This window comes from Plectropomus leopardus, chromosome 11, assembly GCF_026936395.1.
Source record: "Plectropomus leopardus strain MGB_pleo_1.0 chromosome 11, ASM2693639v1, whole genome shotgun sequence".
Taxonomy (NCBI): Eukaryota; Metazoa; Chordata; class Actinopteri; order Perciformes; family Serranidae; genus Plectropomus; species Plectropomus leopardus.
The window spans coordinates 35229001-35251782 of record NC_142186.1 but is presented as its reverse complement, the minus strand read 5'-3'; the positions used below and the strand labels follow the sequence as shown (position 1 = coordinate 35251782).

The window sequence follows — 22782 nt, the reverse complement described above, 5'->3', positions numbered from 1 at the left end:
ACTGTCAGGGTTCATACACATTTTTACCAAAAAACTTCCATGACTTTGAGGCAAATTTTTAATCCCATTTTCTCTGAAACGACCATTGATACTCCTTATTGGTTCGCTGTCATTATCATAAAATAGTTTTTTTTAAAATATGTATTTTATAAAAAAAAAAGAATTCAGATTTGGATTACAATTAAATATTTTAACATAAATAAGGGACAATATGTTATTTATGGGAGGGGACAGCATGGAAAACATGCCTTCCAAATCCATAGGCATGTTGTCTATAAAAAAAAATTGGGCCTTGGTTTTTGGTTTTCCTATGTCTTAAAAAAAAAACAAGTGGTTTTTTAAAGAAAAAAAAGATTTTTTTTTGCAGAATCATATGAGTGTAATAAACTGTATTACACTGTATCGTATTGTGTCATATTATATTTTACCATATCATATCTTATCATATTGTAACGTATTATACGGTACCGTATTATATTACACTGTATTGTTTTACATTAAACCTTTTGTTTTATATTATACCGTACTGCATCATTTTACACTGTAAATTATACAATTTCTTTAATCATATTATATCATATTGTATCATATTGCACCATATAATATCGTATTATATTACACTGTGTCGTATTATATTATACTGTTTTATATCAAATTATATCGGATATTTTACTGTTTTGTTACCATAACATATCATATTGTATTATAACGTAATATGTCTTATGTATCATATCATATTATATTGTACCGTATTGTATTATATTTTACAGTATCGTTTTATAAGTATCGTATCATATTATGTGTTATTGGATTGTGTTATATTATGCTGTATCGTATCGTATAGCATCGTACCATATCATACCGTATCGTACCATATCGTACCGTATCGTATATCCTGCAGGTTAAAGAGTTTAATCCAGCACATGGACGCATAAAGACAGAGAGCAGGTTAACCAAGAGCTTCCTCATGTTTTGGTTTGGCACACAAAGATCTGTTTTGTTTGTTCATGTCAAGCATGTGGGCTGTGAACAAATGTTCATACATCCCAAATATGCAGCAAACTATGCTTCAGTGATGGTGGGAGGGACACAGCGCCTGCATTGTTAAGTGAGTGGGTGACAAGATATGAAAGCAATGCCACTCAGTCTCTTTCTGCCTCCATCTCTCCCTCTCCCTCAGTTTTGGCACGATAATACCTCTATTCAACTCAGCGGTCTGATCATGTTTCACGCCTGTGCGCCCGCTTTCACTGCCGTTCTGTCCCATTTCACCCCCTTTGATACGTCTTTGTGTCATCGATAATGACAGGCAGAAAGAGGCTGTCCATGCCGGGGCCCTCATGCCACCGCCGTGCCAGCGCTCAGTTCAACACCTCTTTCCTATAGGCTCGCCCCTCTTACCGGGCCGTCATGTATTGTTTCCCGCTGTCAGCAGAGAGCAACTCCAAAGTGGTGACTGACGCACAATCCTCGACAATGGCCCCGTGTCGCACGTACACACGGCCAGCCAAAAGAGGGATCACAGCACAATGAGGCGCTTTGAAAGGGACGTGAATATAGAGATAGTCCAGCGTGAACATTCACTCTGACAAATAACAGCTCACAGGGACAAAGCTCGCCGCGGAAAAACAATGCGTTTGTGTTATATAAAGTGTGTGTGTACCTGCGTGTGTGTGTGTGAGGCAGAGCTCTGATTGAAAGCTTTCAAGAGTCTTTCTGTCACTTTGGAAAAAACACTTGAAAATCACGGCCTGCTGCGGCTCATACAATCAGGTGTGTGTGTAACAAGGGAAGGTTATTAAGAGACGGACACACGGACAGACAGCTCCCTGTCCATCACTGTGGACACGCTCAGACTCACAGTATGTGCACCTGAATTTATAGCACACGCACACGTCATTACTTCCTACATTCATCTCACAGACTTTTTTAATTCATTAGATACTGTATTGACTTCAACGGAAACACGTTTCACCAGTGTCATGACAAAAAATAGTTCCTGTAAGGAGGGGCGTTCCTAGGATTTGAGAGACAGTGGGGGTTACGCTCAGACCTCTGTAGGAAAAAAAACAAAAACAAATCACCAAAATGTTTGAGAGAAAAAATGCCCAATTGGTATAGAAGGCATGTTTTATATAGTAAAAATTGGAGATTTTTTTTTAAAATTAATTTAAAACTTTGGTGATTTTCTTAAAACTTTATGGAATTTTTCTCACTTTAAATTGTTTTGTGATTTTTTTTTAAACTATTGATTTTTTTGTTTCCTCAAAAATTTCTTGGTCTTGATCTTTTTTTGAAGTTTCTGGTGATTTTTAATGTAAACATGTGTACCAAACCCACATGTCCGCCAAAATGACACCTGCCAAAATGACAGCATTTATTATAGCAATAAACTATAAAAACAGAAATTACTGTTGGATTGAATAACAACAAATCATACTAACTGTTTGGAGATAGTTTCTCAGTATAATGACTTACAGGAACTTGTTTTTCTCATCACACTGGCAGCATTGAGCTTGTACGCATCCTGATTGAAGATCCAGAACTCCCAAACTTTAATCAGGTCAAAAAGCAAACAAACAACCCCAGAAAAAAGGTGAAAGCTCAAACTGGAGATGTTCACGGTGTGTACAAGATAAAAGAAACTGAACTTACAGACAGGTTTTCCAAGGATCCACCAATCTTAAGTTCCTCGTACTTCTCTTCGGAAGTCACCTCAGCAGGGGGGCGGGGTTTTGGAGGCGGGGTGGTTGATGGGGCGTCAGGGGTTAAAACCCCCCTCTGGGTTCTCCCTCAGAGATCGTCCAGTCTTCAAATTTCCTGTGAGAACAAACAGATCAGGATCAGCTGCAGGCGGGAGGAGGGTTGACCCTCGGAGCCCCCGTGGCGAGGAGCTCCATCTCCTCTGAGTGTAACTCTGCTGTCATAACATCACAGCGAACACCAGCAGAGAGGACGCACACACACACAGATGTTACTGCACCAAACAGGAGGCCACTGGAGGAGGACTCCTTCTTAACACTTCAAAAAAAATATAAAAAAAAAGAAAAGAAAAGAAAAAAAGATTTAGAAAATATATAATAATAATAATAATAATAATAATAATAATAATAATAATAACATTTTAAAAAATGAATTGAAAAAAGGGCTTAAAAATATTTAACCTTATTAAATTATTCTAAATATGTAATTATGCTTTTTCTTTCCCCATAGATATTTCTTCTAGCTTTTTAAAAAATAACTTCCTAAATCAACTAATTTCTTGCAATTTTTTAAACATTAATTACCAAGTTGCTTATTGTCTTTGTTCCTAAGTTTTTGAAAAAAACCACACAAATTTTCCCAGGTTTCAAAGGCTTCAAAGGGTTATTATTAGAATACATCCTGTAATACTTTAATAACAATATGACTTTATATCCACATTATTTATATGATATGTAATGTTTGACGTGGTGTTTTTATCATTAATAACATTTAATGTGGGTTTGTTGAAATGTGTACCAACACGATATTTAGTGTGAGTCCGTATACACCGAGAACAGATCTATTCAGAGGTCAGAGTTCATCGTTGTTCAGCTCCAAACCTTCGCTTGCCCACTCTCTCTGTTTCAGACCAAATGCACAATTTGTTTTCCTAACTGACAGCATGAAGAAGAGACTGTGCGGAGCAGCGGGACTCATGGACCTGCTGCAGAGAACAACACGCTCCAAACACACAGCGCTTCAGCAGCAGCCTGGTGGACAGCAGAGCTGCACAATTCATCACAACACCATTTAAATCCCAGTAAACATCCAGATCACAGGAGCTGTCATTTTTTTCATGAAGGTAAAATGTGTCGCAACATTCTTGTAAAATGAAGCACTGCTGTGTTACAGTAGGCGGGTTTCCATTGCAGATTTACGCAAAACTTAAGCGATATTTTCGAAATGTCATTTCAAGAAGCATGGCGATGGATGTTCAAAACCTTAGCAGCTTCCTTTCCTCCTCAGCTTGTCTCTGCTCTCTAGAGACTCCTTCACGCAGCTCAGTCAGAGTTTACACAGCGCCGCTCCGCCGTTCCCTCACCTCGCCAACTGTGCCGTCATCCTTTAACCAGCCTCACCACAGAGAAACCACAACCAAACACAAAGGAGAGGAACTTCCTGTAAATGCATTCCTGCAACTACAACACACACGCACGCACACATGCACGCACACGCGTGCACACACACACACACACAGGTTGTCCCTGATGACTGGTGGTGACTAATGGCGAGTGGTGGTTTATGGATTTTCTGTAACTAAGCTCACCTCCTACACAGATATTTTCATACCTCCCTCCTTGTGTGTGTGTGTGTGTGTGTGTGTGTGTGTTTATGTGTGTGTGTGTGTGTGTGCGCGCAGAGTGATTCCTCACAGCCTCAGCAGACGTGGATAAAGCCCGTCCAGCTCACTGACTCACTGACTCGCTCTGCAGCAGATGAGCTGCATTGCTCTGCTGATCCCTCCTGAACGAGGCTGCAGCTGCTGAGCTTCATAAAAACCACTGACGGCCCGTAAACACTTAACGAGCCTCCTGCACGTAACGCGGAGCGCCGTGACCGCCTTGGCACGCTCGCTGTCGGTGACCTCACCTGTGCGGCATAAAGAGGGCGGGGCTAAATGTGTGGCTGGTAACTGGAAAGGTTACAACAGCTGATCTTCAGTCATGGGAAGTAAAGAGTGATGTCATTTCAAACAAGTGGTAAACGATGTCAGATACTAAAGTAAAAGTATGAATAATATACTGTAAAAATGCTTTGTTACAAGTAAAAGTATTTCATTAGAAATCTTACCTAAGCAAAAGTAAGTATTATGAGAAAAATGCACTTAAATGTATTAAAAGCAAAAGTACCCTATGCAGAAAACCCTTGGAAAAGCATCCACACCCAAAAAACTAAAAACAAACAAAAAAAAAGCCCCAAAACTCAAAACCATTTTAAAAAAAAGTAAAAATAAATCACCCAAAAAATTAAAATTCTTTTACAAAAAATCTCCCCATAATAAAAAAGAAAATAAAAAGGCCCAAATACTTATTTTTTAAAAAAAGATAAAAAAAAACATGAAAAAACACACCCTCAAAATAATAATAAAAAACAGAAAAGACTTAAATGTTGATCAAAATGGGCAATAGCATTTTTTTTCTCTGTGAATAAACTGATAAAGTGAATTGTTGCAGCTGCACTGATATAAACTGTTCAGTAATTTAACTTGTTACAAATCATATTTCATAAACTCTTCTTGTGTTTTTTATGCAAAAATCTTAATTTGTAAAATAACTAAAGCTGTCAGACAAATGTAGTGAAGTAAACGTATTAAGTAGCACAAAAAGAAAATACTCAAAGTGAAAGTACCTCAAAGTTATACTCAAGTACAGTACTTGGGGTAAATGTACTTAGTTACATTTAAGCACTACCTCATACACGACCTCTGACCGCTGACTTCCTGCGTCACACATCAGTCAAACTGAAAAAAATCTCCAGCACCAATAAAACCAATATCACACCCTGAAGAACAGAGTTAAACGCCACAGACGGCGAGGAGTCGAAACAAACGGGGAGTGTCTCCGTCTCAGGAGACGAGGTCGGACAGATGAGAGTTAAAAACACGCAGGACTGTCGCTCTGTGGACGGTAACAACAAACCACGAGGCAAACAGCTTCTGTTGTTTTGTGCTGTTTTTGTTTTTTCTGCTCAGAGGAGCTTCTGATATCGATTCGAGTAAATGAGATCAGCTGGTGGGATTGTGACTTCAGCTGCTGGGGCTATTAGCCCGGCTGCTCATATAACGCGTGGGGAGATGAAGGATAATGTTGCCCTGATTGTTTCATTGCGATCATTGTGCCCCGGTGTTTGTGGCGTGCTATAATTTCTAATCTCATTTTGTAGAAATGTTCCCGCAGAGAGCCCCCTGATCCCGCAGTAATAGTTTGGAGGTGAGCCCCATTAACCAAACGAGCTTTTCGGAGCACAACATTCCCACTGACGCCACCCGCACCATCGCTCATCTCCTCCCAGTGCTCCCACATTGTGATGGACAACATTTCAAAACGTTCCATGACTTTCCAAAAACCCAATTTTTGTCCTCTCTCCTTCAGTATCCCACCTGATTAGTTCAAAGACCGTCAGAAATTTCAAGAATCCAACAATAATTTCTGTTTTTTAAGTGTCTATTATAAATGGTGATATTTTGAAAAAACATGAATTTCAAAAATGAATAAATAAATAAATAATCACCCCAAATTCTATAAAAATCAACAAAAAAAATTTAAGGAAAAAAAATCGCCAAAAATTTTCAAAAAGAAAACCTGTTTTTTAAAAACTAAAAAGAAGGGGAAAAAAATCGTCAGAAAAATAAATGCAAAATACAGCCATGTAAAGTTATGCTCTAGCTATACTGTAATTTGATTTATTACATCCAACACATTTCCATGATTTTTCCAAAACTTTTAATGATTTCTACAAATTCCATGACTTTTTTCAGGCCTGGAAAATATGATTGTGAAATTCTATGACTTTTGTGCAGATCTGTGCGGTTTTCTATGACCGCGGGAACCTTCCAAAACTCGCCTCCCTGCAGACCGCACACACCAACAAGACAACATCGAGCTGCCTCAGCAAATCTGCCAAAACCCTTCACTCACCAAATTTACCCATAAGCCCCTGCACAGACTCTCCCCACCTCCACTGCCACTCCTCTGGATCTCTCCCTGCGGGCCCTGAGCTGCACACTGGATGGTGATCAATGGCCCCTGGTCGCCGGCGTCAGGGGGGCCGGGGGCTCCAGGAATGGAGGTATTAATAATTCAAGGTCCAGGCCTGTCATATCCTCCATTAGCACGGAGGAGGCGGGGGGCCCAACGGCTGATTGATTACTAATTAGATTAATTGCCGTCTCTTAGGAAGGAGGAGAATGTAACAGACTGAGGGGAGAGGAGCCGGCCGGCTGAAAAACATCCATCGAGGCTTTTTCAAAAAAAGATCCTCTCATCTCCTCTCCTCCCAGAAGAGGAAACAATCGCCACATCGAGTCGCCGCAATAAACAAGAATTCAATCAAAGTCCGACCCGCTGCGCATTACTTTAAAAACGTCCAATAAATTGCTCAATTCTCTGCAGGCGTTCCTACGAAAAGCTGCACTGGCCGCACCGTTATTGGCTACTCTCAGCTGAGACAACCCCCCTCCCCCTCCGCACGTCGCGTCTCGTTAACGCTCCCTATCAGGGAAACATGACACGATAAGGCCCGCGCTCTCCAGGTTCCTGTAATGTGCGTAATGACGGCGCCGCTGAAGGCTGCAGGTTTGGAGGGCGTGCACACATCCACTTAATCTGCTCGCTGTCCGCTGGAGATAAAGCTAATAAAACACACATCAAAGCTGCGGCCAACACAGGCGAGCCTGAGGGAAGCAAATATATTCATCCGCATGTCTCCCGCCGTATGATATGTCACGTGTTTCCTGTTAAAGACGCTGAAATGAGTGAGTCAGTATTCCACACTGATACTTGCATTTGATTAAAAATCAATTAGTGTCCACTTAGCGTCACAGTGTGACCTCCTCGTGTGATGCTTTTAGTCTGAGGACGTATTAATTAAAAGGTGCATTTTGTAACATCGGGGCACAATTTTAGGTGAAAACATTCAAAAAATGAACTGATTGAGTGTGAAGAAGTAAAACCTTTGACATTATGTCCAAGAGGCCGATGTATTGTGCTGCAGAGATGTCCACTGCTGAGCAGCCAGAGACGGGCCGTCCCTTCTGTGATAATACGTCCTGACCTGAGAGGCGGCAGCGAGTCACTGCAGCCTCTTTTGTAGGAGAAGATGAGGAGCACAGAGTCTGGATACAGCCGAGAGGTTACACTCTCAAGGCAGATTTCCATCATAGATTTTTGTGCAAAAATTAAGCAATATTTTTAAAATGTCGATAAAACACAATCGCGAGATGACTGTTATCACTGACTGATGTTGTGCTACTTCTCCTCTAATAACATCCCAGTAACCATGGCGATGGACGTTCAAAACATTAGCAGCTTTATTTCTATAGCAACCACCGCACTAGCCGCCATTATTTCCAATCCAAGGCCACGTAGACGTGTTATGGAGCCATGATGGAAAGGCGAGCCCCTTTCTGGGATTCTGGGAGCTGATAGTCCACGATTTCACAATTGTGGATTCAAAACTTCCTGATGATCTGCTCAACTTTTGAAGAGTTATGTGATGCAATAACAGCTTTTTGACCTAGAAAAGACTAAAAAGTGTTTCCATTGCAGTTTGGCCAAATATGGCTTTATTTAATTGCCTGAAATACCACCTCATGGAAACGCAAAAACTGTTTTGCGATAATTTTTTTTGAAACTGACATGTTTCCATTAGGTGTATTTTATATTCACAATTTCGATTTGCACGATTTAAGGGTTAATGGAAATCTGCCTTCAGTGTTTAGTTGGTTAGTGTGTAAGAAACACAGCAATGGCAGAAGCTCCAGGAAAATGACCGTTATCTCCATCACAAGCAGCTCCCGGACGAAAGAAAATATATAAAGATGCAAAAGTAGAGTTAATATTGGTGTATTGGTGTTGCTCTCGGAGAGTAAAAAAGATTTGGTTTGTTGCTGAACTCGAAACGTCTCTCTTAGATAAATGACATCTAACTCTGCTATTAACCCAAACAGCTTTAGTGTAACACAAACTGTGGGCTTACAGCTCGCCATAAACATTTCAAACGGCGTGATGCGACTGTTTTCTTGCCAAACGGAGCTCAGTAAGCTGTAAAGTAAACTACACAAACGCCACGCGTGAAGATCAGAAGACAGCGGCAGGATTTTGTTTTTCTTGCTCTGCTGTCAGCGATGGCCTTTATTCATGACTGATGAGTGCGGACACAGCAGCAGCAGACTGAAATAACATTGACCAGTTCACCTCCCTGTAACCACTCTGCATCGCTGTTACGAGACGAGACTCGGACCTTTGAAGAACTGATCAGGACAGAAGCGTCCGTCTGTGGGAAGCTGTTATCTTTTAATTCTAATTACCAGTTTGAGCGTCTCACGGTCACAAAGTTTTTCTGGAACATTTATCTCCGTCCTGAAAATTACAGGAAAACTTTATAAAATCTGGCATTAAGACTTACAAATCCGGTTCACGGCTAAAATTATTTCTGTCAAAATCACATTTTCAGCGAGTGGCGAGGCGTGCGCACGTGTGTGAGCGTGTGAGTATGAGACTAATTGGCACGCCGGTGCGGCCGCACTCATTGCGTCCGCCCACACTCGGCAGAAATAGCCTCACACTTGTGAGGGGAGAAAGCTTCCAAACAGGGAGCTGCGGGATTCGTCTCAGCCTGCCTCTGCACCGGCAGACCGCGGCACGTCGCATCCCGCTCTGCTGGCGCTCGCCAACCTCAGGGGGAAACACTCCCAGCATGCACTGGTATGTTTAATGCATTAAGTGTGGCGTTGGAAACAAATGATCCATTTCTTGTAAATGACAAGAAAACAAGGACGCAGTCTGTCTCACAGCTCCGATGTCCTGATGGGAGGTGGACATCGAATAAATCCATTAACTAAAAAATATGAATAAAAATATTCATCTGTGACCTATTTTCCATGACGGAGACGAGCTTTAAAGGGCTAAAAATATTTTAGTTATTTTATTTAACCTTTATCTCATCAGACAAAACCTCTTGAGATTAACTCTTTAAAACCTGATTTGACATCAGTTTTCTTATGCTGCCTTTCACAAGCTATTTAACCCTTTGAAACCTGGGCAAATTTGTTTGATTTCTTTCAAAAAAAAGGGAGAAAAATGCAATAACAAACTTCGCAAGAAACGTTGCACAAAATGCAGGAAATTAATAAAAGGTAATGAAGAAAAATGACATGAAATTTAGTTTTAAAAAAAGGGGGGACAACTATTACAAAATGATTTAAAAACAACAGAAATGCTCAGAAAACAATATTTATAATGATTATAATCATATGTTTAAAATTATGTCGATTAATTATGATATTTTTTAATTCCTGCATTCTTTTTGGGCTAATTTTCTTGTTTGTTTTTCTTTTTTTCCCGCCTTTTTTTTAAAAGGTAATTTTCTTATAACTAATTTCTTGCTATTTTCTGGGCCATGTGCTGTTAGGTTGTCTCCTTCCCACGTTTTTGGAAGAAATCAAACCAATTTGCTCAGGTTTCAAAGACTAATATGTTATACTGAAAGCTGTCTGTCTGTGTGTCTCAGCTCTGTCTGTCTCAGTCCTGTACCTGCGTCCTCTCCTGTCTCCCTCCCTAAGCCCTGAGCCGCCTCCTCCCTCCTCTCCGCTGCAGTGACGCCAAGCTGTGCTAATTGAAAGCGACCCTGACTCGTCCTTTTTCCGAGGCGCTCTGGCCGATGCCCCGTTGTCTCCCCTCTGCCGGCGGCTGACAACTGGCCTTTGGGCTGCGGCGCTCTGCGGCGTGAACTCTGGCCTCGCCGTGTCGGCCCCTCGCCTCCCCCCGCTCTCTGCAAACACGCGGCGAGTTCACAGGAAACTGCACACCGGCAGCTTTTCTGTCTGCCGTGTGACTCTGAACTTAACTGTTCTAAAATGAACGGAGGCGGTCCTCGAGGGGTTAAAGCAGAAATACTCAAATTGCTTTGCTTTGGGGGCCACTTGTGCAAAATAACAGGGGGCCAGGGGCCAGTCACAGCAGGCCCTGACATGTCTCTAGGATTTTAGGACGTTTCTCTGATTTATGGACATTTCTAGGACTTAAGGACATTTATCCAATTTAAAGACATTTTTCTGATTTAAGGACCTTTCCAGGACTCAAGGACATTTATCTGATCGGATTTTATGACATCTCTAAGACTTTAGGATATTTCTAGGAATTTAGCACGTTTGTAGGATTTTACGACATTTCTCAGATTTTAAGATTTTTCTTGGATTTTAGGACGTTTCTCAGTCTTCAGGACGTTTCTAGGATTTTTGTACATTTCTGGGACTTTAGAGCATTTCTAGACTTTAGGTTGTTTCTTGGATTTTAGGACATTTCTACGATTTTAGAACATTATGAGATCAGCTAGGACCTCTGTCGGGAGGTGTTGGGGATCCTCTACTGGCACATTTTTGACAAACAAGCTATATTTTGATGCTGTTTATCACTTTATTTCTGAGATGATTATCACTGGGTTCAGGAAACGTGCTTTCTGGTTAAGTTGCTTCATGCAGGTCTTACTGATGCAAATTTGTAATTTAGTGCAGCTGCAAACAGTTCTTGGGCCGAACGTGAAAAACCGAAGGACAAAAGCAGCGAAGCTAACAGACGAGCCGCAGCTGCAGCAGACAACATGATTACGTTCTCCACAGACTTAATTCCTTTATCACAAAGCAGCGATATTCCTCTGAAAGTAAACGCTTGTACCTGCAGTGTTTCAGTGAGGTGGGCTGCTCTTATCGCCCTCTCTGAATGGGACTGAGGCCCCGTAATGTAATAGGCTCGCCGCGCGCTCATAAATCACCTGAAGAGGCTGGATGCCACATGCACTGACACTCCCAATCTGCCAACCTGTGTCTTTATTAAAGAGCACATTATACTGAGAGAGGAGGATTCTTCACAGCGGCTCTGCTGCAAACACCGACACAACACAAATATGTCCCTGCATCCTCACCCACTGTATGTGTGTGTGTGTGTGTGTGTGAGAGATTGAGACGTCGTCACACAGACGGCCATTGTTTTTACATCTTGTCAGCCTCCGTCTTCACAATTACAGCAATTGTCTCCCTCCCACTGAGTGACGCATCAATCTGGACGTATGAATGTCTCTGCAGATTTGATTTGCCTTAGTGAGGCTCTCAGATCTTATTGGCCACACAGAGTACGCAGCACGGCGCGTGTGTGTGTTTGTCTTCTGTCCGTCCTTCCACTAACTTTGACAGATAAATTGGAAAATGTCACAAGTAAACATCATGTGAGCTGACAGAGACTCGGCGGCTTCAGTCTGGTTCCTATACGTCGACAGAGAGGAAAATATCAATCTGTTCGGATCAAGACAAGACGAGCGCTCCATCACTTTCACCTCTGCTACATTTTATGGGACCTTAAAATGACACAGCAGATTTTCAACCACTTCTGTATCATAACAATAGTGGGAGTTGGTGTTGGGCGATAAATCCAATATACTCTATGCATCGCTGCTTGTTCCAAATGCAATGTCAAAAAATGACTTTACTGCAAACATCGAGTATAAATTTTCTCGTTTTGAGACGATGAATACCCGAAACTACTGCAGAGTCATGTGACCCAGGAGTGAAGGCCAACTGTAACCTCTCCATTCACTCTTTGAAGCCTGTAGCAACATTCGGTTTCTTGTGCTGCGTTCAGACTCTTTCTACAGGTTTTTAAAGCTTATTTAAACCTTTCTGTCAAAAACATGGAGAAAACGTCAATGAGCGACTCTGTAATAAATGTTCCACTAACTGCAAGAAATTAGTAGGTTTTGGAAATTATTTTTGAAAAAGCAAGGGAAAAATGTCTAGGGACAAATGAAAAAAGCTAGGGAATTTATAATCATCATAGTTGCCCTTCTCAGGTTTCTAATGGTTAAATACAACAGCCAGATGTTAGTGGGTGTTAGTTGTTTTTTGTAAAATGGTAAAGGAGCTACAGACAGCTCAGCTGTATTTAAAAAAAAATCTACCCAGCAGTGAAATACTTATTTCTGTGCGCTTGGAGATCTCTGCCCGGATTGACAGCCTGAAAATATCAAAAAAATTGTAACATAGGTTTTCTCTGTGCTCTACAAACTGCAGAGAGGCCTTTGAGCAACGCACCGAGGGACACTGAGGGACACAAAGGGACACAAAGGGACACCGAGACACACTGAGGGACACATGGTCTGGAGCTGCTGTCCTGCCCTCAGTAAAGACAGGACTCCCGCACATTATTACCCATGAATTTTCAAAACTTTGCCAAACCTTTTTAACAGCATTTTATAACATACTTGTCAATTTATTTCACATTTGTCTCATTAAACACATTTTTCTTAATAGACACGCCTAACAATCGCTTTGCAACCTCGCCTGTAGCTGAGCGTTCATGATATTTTAATAAATTATGGTTGATCACCGTCATGTCCCTACAGTCTCCCCCATCCATGTGGACCAATGACCCCAAAGACATTAAGACATCGGCGACTAATGACATCTTCTCTGCCATGTAGCGCATCACTTAATTTTAAATAATAATACTACAAATGTATTTCATGTTTCCGATTTTAAATGTAAATATTTTAAACAATAGAAAATTCAATGTATATTCAAGAGTTTTCCAAACCATTTTCCAGGCCAGGACAACAGATTTTAGAATTTTATAACTTTTCCAGAAATTTCATGAGTATGGGAGCCCCGTAAAGTCTGAAGCCCGACGTGTGTGTCTGCAGACTCACAGCGAACGCTGAGGTTTATTTTAAAAAGTCTGCAGATTTCAGACAGTATTTGTAAAAACAGCATGAATAAAAACAGTGTGTGTTTCTGTCCTCTGAAGCCTTCACACTTTACTGAATTCATGTCTCGGCTGCTGTTCTCTCTCTGATATTGTTGCTGTTTTGTGGCTCTGCAACTTAAAGAACTTGTGCAGGATTACAACACAACAACAGCAAGAGAAACCTGCTTTATGTGCTTTGCAACTTAAACACAGATATGAAAGAGGAAATGCAGCTGGGAGCATTCAGAGAGACTTGAGACAATTACAGCCAGACGTCATGTTGTATTCTCTCTCCTGTCCCTGAAGGTACGAGGTCAGTCTGCTCCTATTAGATTTAATTAATGCTTTCTGTAATCACAGCGTTTTTGTCTGAGCGCTATTGTTCAACTCAGCATAAAGAAACGCTGCTCATCATCGTCTGCGGGGTCTTTGTGCCCTCGGACAAAAGGTTTGACGTTCACATCTGATGCACTCGGTGAGGAAGGAGCTGCCTCCTTGAAGGATGTCAAATCTCCGCTGCTCTCGGAGCTGTTTGTGCCGACTAAATGTGACGAGAAATTCTGCAGGCTGCCACTGTGCTCCCAACCAAAATCATGCAAATGATGAACAAAAAAACCCACTAAATCCCCTTTCTCCCACTCAGTTCCTGCAAACACAAGACGTCCCCATCGGTAAACACCGGCAGCACAACACATCACGCACAGAAAGATTCGGGAATGTAAACAGCTCGCAAACTCAGAAAAGAAGTTGTTCCTCTCGAGAAATCAAACGTTGAGGATGGAACAAAGGCGCGAGTCGGGCTGCTCGCTGGAGGTTTTTTCTCCTGCAGACTCTTAATCTGACCAGTGGCAGCAGTCCAAGGCAATCTGTGAGGAGCGACCTCGCCCACGGAGCTGCTGATGGACATCTCTGCTGAACTCAGGCTGAAAAGTGTCCGGGTTTGTCCTTCGCACCTTTTCTAATCTGTGCCAACCTCTATGAAATCACTGTGATATTTGTTTATTTTATTTATTTTTTACCTCCATGCACTCTGGCTCCGTTCATCAGCACACTTTTCTGGAAACAAGTCAACGCCACACTATCCCAATTCCTGGGCTGTACCATTCGGTTATCCCCCTCTCTGTGCATCCTCGGTGATCTCGATACACGCAACACGACTCCAAATCACGTCATAAAAACCCAACTTGTGGCTCTAACTATCGCCAAGAAAACAACACAACTAAACTGGAAAAACAGGAAAAAGGTCAATATCTCACGACGTTTTAGAGCCACGGCCACAAATATCGCCACGTTTCTGTCATGATGCTTATTTTGAGACCGCCCAAAATATAACGGGCTTAAGAGAGTTGTGTACTTTATTCACCAACTCCTTTACCATGAAGGCAAATTTAACTGAACATCCCGAGGCAGCACCTGCTCCGTTCCTTTGCTCACTGAGGTGTTTACAGACTCGTAAGCTCATCTGAACTTGTCTTCAGGTGAGCGGAGGAGCACCTGTTGATCCACCCGGTCGTCTTCATTCTGATGGTTTGTTATCGTCGCTCGGTGAACGCACGCCTTGTTTACTTCACCGGACGATGAAAACAGCAGAAATAGTTTGCATACTTGAGTACAGCAGATATGATCACTCACTCGGATAATCACGTGTGCCGACCACATGACCTCCTGCAGCACATCGACCTGCACAGCCTCACCTGTCCCTGCGTCACACTTCCTGTCACAGAGCGGTCAGCAGACGATGAGACGAGGGGGACAGCCGCCGCCCGCCGGCTGCAAACACTCTGTATCTTGACAATACGGATCAAACGCGGTCTCACAGCAGCCGAGGCTGAGCCGCTGTTTGTTATCTCGTCTGATATGAAACGTGCGACATGCAGACGCACGGCGAAGGAGAGCAGACAGGTAATCCAGGATTACGGCGCCGACATGTCATTTTCATGGACGTGTTATTCCTGCTCAGTCGTCTTTTGTGTGAAACGCAGGGTGCAACCCCATCTGTCTGCTCCAAACTCTCCTCTGGCACCCATCAGCGGCGCCGTGGACCAGCATAGACGGCGAGATAATGAGCTCCCGTTGCCTTGTCAACGCTATCCCTTTTTTCCCCCCACGGCCACACTCTTAAGCTCCCGTTTGCCCATTTCCCAGCGTGCACAGCTCCTCAGTAAACACGGCATGGAGGTGCTGGATGAGATCTCATATCGTCTTAAAATCCCTCATAGAGACGGCGTCCAGCCACCAGACCGCCAGCTGGGGGGCGGGGCCGCTCAACTGCTCGTGAGACGCGACGATTTTCACACTAAAACAATACAAACAAGTTTCAAAGTTTCTCAAAGTTCACGCAGGATCTAAATCCAAAGAGGCTGCTGGAAGGTGCAGATAATGTCCTCCATGTCTGCAGACGGATGAACTCGTCCTGCGCTCGGTCAGAGTGACTCACTGAGGACATTTAGAGCCGAGAAAAGGTTCAAAGTGATGTCTCACTCTGAAGGAATGGTTAAGATTTCAAGTGCTTTTTCTCAAAATTGCCTTAAAATGAGCCTTTAGGTGGGTCGCTTCATCTCCTGGGAGATTACACACATCAGTCATGTCTTTAAAGACACACTCGCGGACTCTGCGAGGACGGAGACAACCAAATGGAACCGCTGGGTTTTAATACGTTTCTTATAAGTTTCTCTCCTTTTGTGATTAGTTTATTTCCTGTGAAAGTTTCTGTATCCTTTCCTCACTTCCTTTACCCAAAACACACCAAACCGACTTCAAAGAGCGAGCGGCGATGAAGGCCGACTGTCGCCTTACGTCCTGCGTCTCCGCAAAAAAGCTGCACCTGAGCACCAGTGATGGAATGTGACTAAGTCCATTTACTCAAGTGTTGTACTTAAGTACAAATTTGAGGTACTTGTACTTTACTTGAGCATTTTCTTTTCATGTTACTACAGTTCAGAGGGACATATTTTACTTTTTGCTTCTTTATTTTAAGCTACTTTACAAATTAAGAGTTTTTGCATGAAAAACATAAAAATGACGTTTTGTTTTCAGTGAAATTACCAAACAGTTTATACAAGAAAAGCTGCAATGATGAGTCGATTAATCAATCACTCAACTGATAGAAAACTAATTGTGCTGTTTTTTTTCTTTTTTTTTATTTTGAGGGATTTTTTTTAAATTATTATTTGGACTTTTTGGGGTGTTGGGTGTTGTCACCTGAAGAAAGAATCGTTGTTTTCGTCACCTGAGAACGAGCTGTTTATATCTACATAAGGAGCAGGTCGCTGCAGCGCCATGTTTCTACAGTAGCCCAGAACGGTCAAACCAAACTCTGCTGACGGGCATTCGCGTTTTCACGTCGACCACCGTAGTAAGACGCTCAACTGCAACAAGCAGCACCGGAGTTACACTGTTTGTAACGTGCTTTATTTTGTGTTTCTATCACTTTAAATCATTGGATCTGTTTGTTTTGGAGAGAAGAGACTTTGCCGGAGTGAGTCAGAAATATGTGGATTGTAAAGCTGAAACGGCGTTTTTTTGTTTTCTGATCGGTTTAAATCACAGAGTCTGGAGACCTCTGCGGATAATTCAGCTCACCAATAAAACCTCCGGAATAATGAAAAACACATTGTGGTGAAACTAGAAGACACCCTTTGTCTGTGTGTCTGTTTTGATCCAAAACTCGTGTCCACAGTTTGTTTGTTTGCCTCTCTACTTATTTTCTACCCTTATTTTAAATTATTGTTTATTATCAGTTAACTACCCCTCTTTTCCACATCTATTTATTTGTTCATTTTAGTTTATTTTATCATTTTATTTCATTTTATCTTTTTTTTCCCTTTTTATCATGACTGAAAGGTCTTTTGTTCATTAAGTTGTGGAAATTGTTTTTGTACTTTGACATAAACCAATAACAAGAGACTTAAAAAAAAAAAAAAAAAAAAACCTAAAGGAATTTTAGCCGTAAGAAGTTTTATCTTCAATTTATTTCCACACGCAACTAAATCCCTTAAATTTTAACACTCCCTAAAGAACTCTTGAGGTATTCAGGAGGTGTTTTTGGTAGTTTTCACTGCGTGATCGAGGGAGTTTTGCAGTCATCTATAATGAGAGTTAAATTATTACTCACTCAATGTCGATTTTCAGAGCTCCAATCTTGTGTCGGGTCGCAGGTAAACAGGCAAAAAACACACTTTATTCCCCGTTCGTCGAGACGACGCAGTTTTCTGTCTGTTTTCGGGTTAAAGCTCCGTCACTCTGTCACTAACCGACACCCCCACCGGGGCGGGGGGGTCTGAGGGGAGTCAGACCACATTCCACCTGCTCACCTGCTCACATGCTCACCTGCTCTATCTGCATCTGCATCACATCCTGTAGGGCCACATTCCCACACACACACACACACACACACACACACACACACACACACACACACACACACACACACACACACACACACATGATTGTATAAAATGTTGTAGAAGTTGAGTTCACGGTTCCCACTGAGGTTGCAAATTGCAAGCACTTTCTTTCATTGATTAATTGTTAACATTTTTTTTTTACTTATTATTAACATATTGCATATCTTTTGATTATCTGATTAAATTCTTAACACCCGATTAATTGATCATTGATTAATTGTTAATATCTCCACACATTTTCATGGACAAAATTTAAAAACTTTACTTTTTAACGACACATAATTTTAAAAAAATCTTTCTTGCCAAACTTGCTCGCTCATTTTTGAACATATCAGATTAAAACATAATTTCAGCTAGCCAGCAAAACATGAAGAGAGGGACGAAAATTTCAGGAGAAAAAGAAGAAACGTACACGATGCTAAAAACAAAACGCTGTCACACGTCGACAAGCTCTAAAGCTTCATCATCTCGACAGCAACAGAAAATAAATTTGCTGTTATGTTACATTATGTGGAAGAATTAATGGAATAATTTCATACACGCACAAAAAAAATCCATGATTTTTACCAAACTTTCAATGACTTTGACTAATGTCACAACTTTTCCAGGCCTGGGAAATGGGATTGTGAAATTCCATGACTTTTCCAGGTTTTTCATGACAGTGGGAACCTTCGAAATTCACTCAGGACGGGAATCTCAACTGTTAACAGTTCACTGTAGAGAGTCTGTAAGACTGGTTACACAAGCTGCACACACACACACGCACACGCACACGCACACGCACACACACACACACACACACACACACACACACACACACAGTCTGCAGTGATGAGGCAACAACTTTCAACTCAAACATCAGACGTTTCCGTGTGTTTTGTTTACCAGCTCTCTGTAATCACGCTCTGAAATGACGCCAGTTTCCTCTCCGTCTAAAGCGAATTATTGCACCGCGACCGCGCCGCCGTCTCCTCTGTGAGACTTTAAGAGCAGTTTTGTCTCAACTTTGTCTTCAAACAATCATTGGCTGTGTGATTCTTTGTTAATCAAATATAAATGCATCAGTCTACTTCCTCCCTGCTTGTTTACGTCGCAGTGATTCAGTTTTACTCGACTTTCTTTTATAAGAGGAGCCGCAGAATGAGACGATTTCAAAGACGCCCCTCTGAGTCTTCACTGTCGTCTTACAGTTAGTGTAGAAGAAGAGTTCTGGTGTGGCGTTTAGACGAGCTAATGTTTCTCTCCCCCTCCTGACTCTTTTATTTCTGTTTGTGTCTTTATTCTATCAGCTGCTGCTTTTAAGAAAAAAAAAGTAGTTTGTTCGTGTTCAAACAGAAAAAAACACAGCGGCGGCTGATGTGTTTTCTTCTCCGTGCAGAGCAGCTAACCTCTCACCTGGTTTATCAGCTCAAAAAAGACATTTTGCATTTTAGACGGTGAAGAAAAAAAAAACAGAAAAGAGATTCAAAGTGAAAATGACTCCAAACTGGCTCGAGTCCAGCAGAGAGAGAGAGATGCTCACATTTAAAATCTTCAGGATGAGACTGTAACACCGTCGCTCCACAGCCGCGTTCATGCAGCCTGTGGTGAAAGTAATCAAGTATATTTACTCAAGTACAAATTCCATTTTACGTCACTTTTCACTTCTACTCCACTACCTTTCAGAGACAAGTATTGCACTTTTTACTCCACACTACGTTTATTTGACAGCTTAGGTACTTTTAAAATTAGATATTTGTTTCTTTGTTTTGGGTTCAAGTACCTGATTTTGTTGTGAGGAACACGGCTGTTCAATGTCCTTCTTGTTACAAATACCTGATTACACTGTCAAAAAAGTGAGCTGAATGCCCCAAACGGCGTGAAAAAAAAACTGGTTTTATTGACAGAAAAACGTCTGTATAATGTCCTAGCATTTTAGTTAAAAAATACATAAAATATACGTCTGCTAAATGTCCTGATGTCTTGTTAGAAATACCTGGTTTTATCACCTAAAAAATAAATAAATACATTTAAAAAACCTGCTAAATCTCCCGATGTCTTGTTAAAAATACAGGATTTCATCTCCAAATATACATCTGCTAAATGTTGAGACGTCTTGTTAAAAATACCTGTTTTTTCCTAAAAAACAATACAAAACAATCAAAACATCTGTTAAATGTTCAGAAGTCTTATTAAAAATACCCGGTTTATTTACAGAAAACTGCTGCTAAATGTCCCGACACCAGTTTTTCTGAAGGACTTTCACTTTTCAAACTTTCAGCACATTTTGCTGATTATACTTACATACTTTTACTACAGCTTCAGGTTTTGAGTGCAGGACTTTTCCTTGTTACGGAGTATTTTTACAGTGTGGTTTTATCACTTTTACTTGAGTAAAGGATCTGAGGGCTTCTTTCACACCCGCCTTCAGCACATGTGCAGCTCTACATGTCAATCATGACATCAGTGTTGACAGGCTGGATCCACTGGCCGGGAAACGCATGACACCCGCCACGGCACGTTATTTTCAGCTCCCACGGAGCTGCGTGCCAACTGCGCAAATCTCTACAGAGAAATGAAACGCCAGCCGGCCGCTTCATGTTTCTTTGGAGGGTTTGTTCATTAATGGCCGCGGCTCGGCCCGATGTCAACACGCTGCGAGGGCCAGAAGGGACAGAGAGGAGGTGCTAACACCCAGCGCCATGTTGGGGCCTGGCACGGCCCGGCGCTTTGGAAGAGCGGACTCATGGAAATCAGCGGGGCTTGGCCCGGCTTCACTCCAGCCGCGCTCTCGTAATGGCTTTCCAAGTTCTGGGCTGCCATTTGTCAGTTTGACTGATGTCTGCGCCACGAGGATCACTCTCTTTCCATCATCCGTCTCTTCAGCATCAGAGGGAAAGTACAACAAACCGCCGCGTTGGCCAGAGCGGCGAGGATCAAACTCAAACACATATAATAAAACACGTGAGCTTTAATGATGCAGGTGGAGCAGGAAGCGTCCTGAGGACTGAGAGGACGGAGGACCACATTTCAGGGTTTCTACTCATTTTTAACAATACTTTTTCAGGACTTTTAGACGAACTCAAATGCCCATGTATACTCCTTATAAGTTTCTTTTCATTATTATATCATAGTGTTTATAACTATATGGTATTTTAAAAAATAAGGAGTGGGTTTAGAGGAGGGTCTTTTAGAGAAAACTTATTTATTATTATTATTATTATATTTATAAAAATGTACTTGTCCATTTTAAAAACATCTAGCAATTTTGTATTTTTAAATTTAAATAAAAAATGTTCAATTTTTAGAGTAAATATTTTGGCAGTTTTAAAAAAAAAAACTGACAATTTTTAAAGACACAATTTTGGTGATTTTTTTTTTAATTTTAGTGATTTTTAAAGAAAACATTTTGCTTATTTTTTTGTATTTTAAATGATTGGTGATGTGTGCAGAAAGCATTTGGGCAACTTTTTTCTTTAAAAATTTGGTCTGATTTTGAAGGAAAATATTTCAGCATTATATTATTCTTATTTTTCTCTTCAAAAATTTTTGGTGATTTTTAGAGGAAACATTTAGAGCGTTTTTTTTTTCCTTTTTTTTTAAAAACATTTTTGTGATTGTTAAAGAAAACATGCCTTCCAAACCTGCTGACATGTTTTCTTTTTAAAAAAAAAAAAAAAAAATCACCAAAAATGACACCATTTATCAACCCTGAAACTGTTAAAACAGAAATTATTGTTAGGATTTCAAAATATCAATGGTCCTTAAACACATCATGAGTTATCATACAGGTTTGTGAAACAGATTTCCATGACAATTTCAAATCTTGTTTTTGTTTTTCTGAAACGTATCCAGGCCTGATAACCGCTATGTGCAATTTTTATGACTTCTCCAGATTCTTCATGACTGTGTGAGCCCTGACATTCATGCAGGATGCAAGAAGAGAAACAAGAGGAAACAGAAGAGGAAAAAAACATTTTGTACATAATAGAGGAGCGAGAGGAGCGTCGACAGGCTCGTTTTCCGCGGCCTGTGAAGAACCGCAGGTCCGTCTCTCCTCTCTCACTGCATTAAGTGATTCTTATTGAAGCCTCACAAACAGGAAACATGAAGTCTCGAGAGGAAAGAGGGAAAGTAAGCGATTCTGCCTACGTGAGCGCCAGAACAGAGAGAGCGAATATAAAGCAGGGGGGAAGAGGAGTGGAGATGGAAAAAAAAGACAGAAGAATAAAAACAGAGTGGGAGAGCCGCAGAGTGAGGAGAGGAGCTGGAGCCGGGCTGCAGGGCCCCAGGTGAGCCCCGCGGAGGGTCATTTCACAGCCCTGTAGGCTGACTAACTCTGACAGGTCAGCTGGAAGACTCACTGCCAACACTAACTCTCCACGGAAACAACGCGCCAACACACACTCACCACACTACACACACACACACACACACACACACACACACACACACACACACACACACACACACACACACACACACACACACACACGTCCCTGCCTCCACCACAACATCATTTCCTTTTCAATCTGCCACACAATAACCGAGCTGCTGTTTATTGACCTTTACCATGACGCTCCTCACCGGCCGATCGCCTCTTTGGCTCCAGGCGCACAGTAGAAGAAGAAGTGCGCCTCATACATTCACATCAGCAGGAGCGGCGAGCGCCCCGGGGGAGGGAGCGCCTCTCTGACAGCAGGCGTGATTGGATCATCAAAGAAGACAACTGGATGTTATGACCGTCATCGACGCCGCAACAAATCAATTAAAGGGAATCACAACGCCAACGGATACACACGAGGGCCGGAGAGGAGGACGCCTCCACGGGGGGACGTCTGAGGGTCACAGGCCAGTTCAGACGGGACGAAAACCACTGACGTCCAGTTTCAAATGTTTAACTGTGCAGTTACAATAAA

At 41.7% G+C, this 22782-nt stretch overlaps 1 protein-coding gene across 4 annotated transcripts in view; it reads right to left on the bottom strand.

Annotated features, from left to right (window-relative positions):
* The window catches only part of sema6cb (semaphorin 6Cb), a 191574-nt gene that overhangs the window by 103625 nt on the left and 65167 nt on the right, over window positions 1–22782 (bottom strand). For 3 of the 4 annotated variants that reach the window (XM_042489201.2, XM_088084711.1, XM_088084712.1), the window contains exon 3: window positions 2656–2820. The gene's annotated coding sequence lies outside the window, so the exon portion shown is untranslated. Of the gene's footprint in view, window positions 1–2655; window positions 2821–17592; window positions 18637–22782 lie in introns of those variants that run through there. The other variant, XM_088084710.1, reaches the window with a different exon arrangement.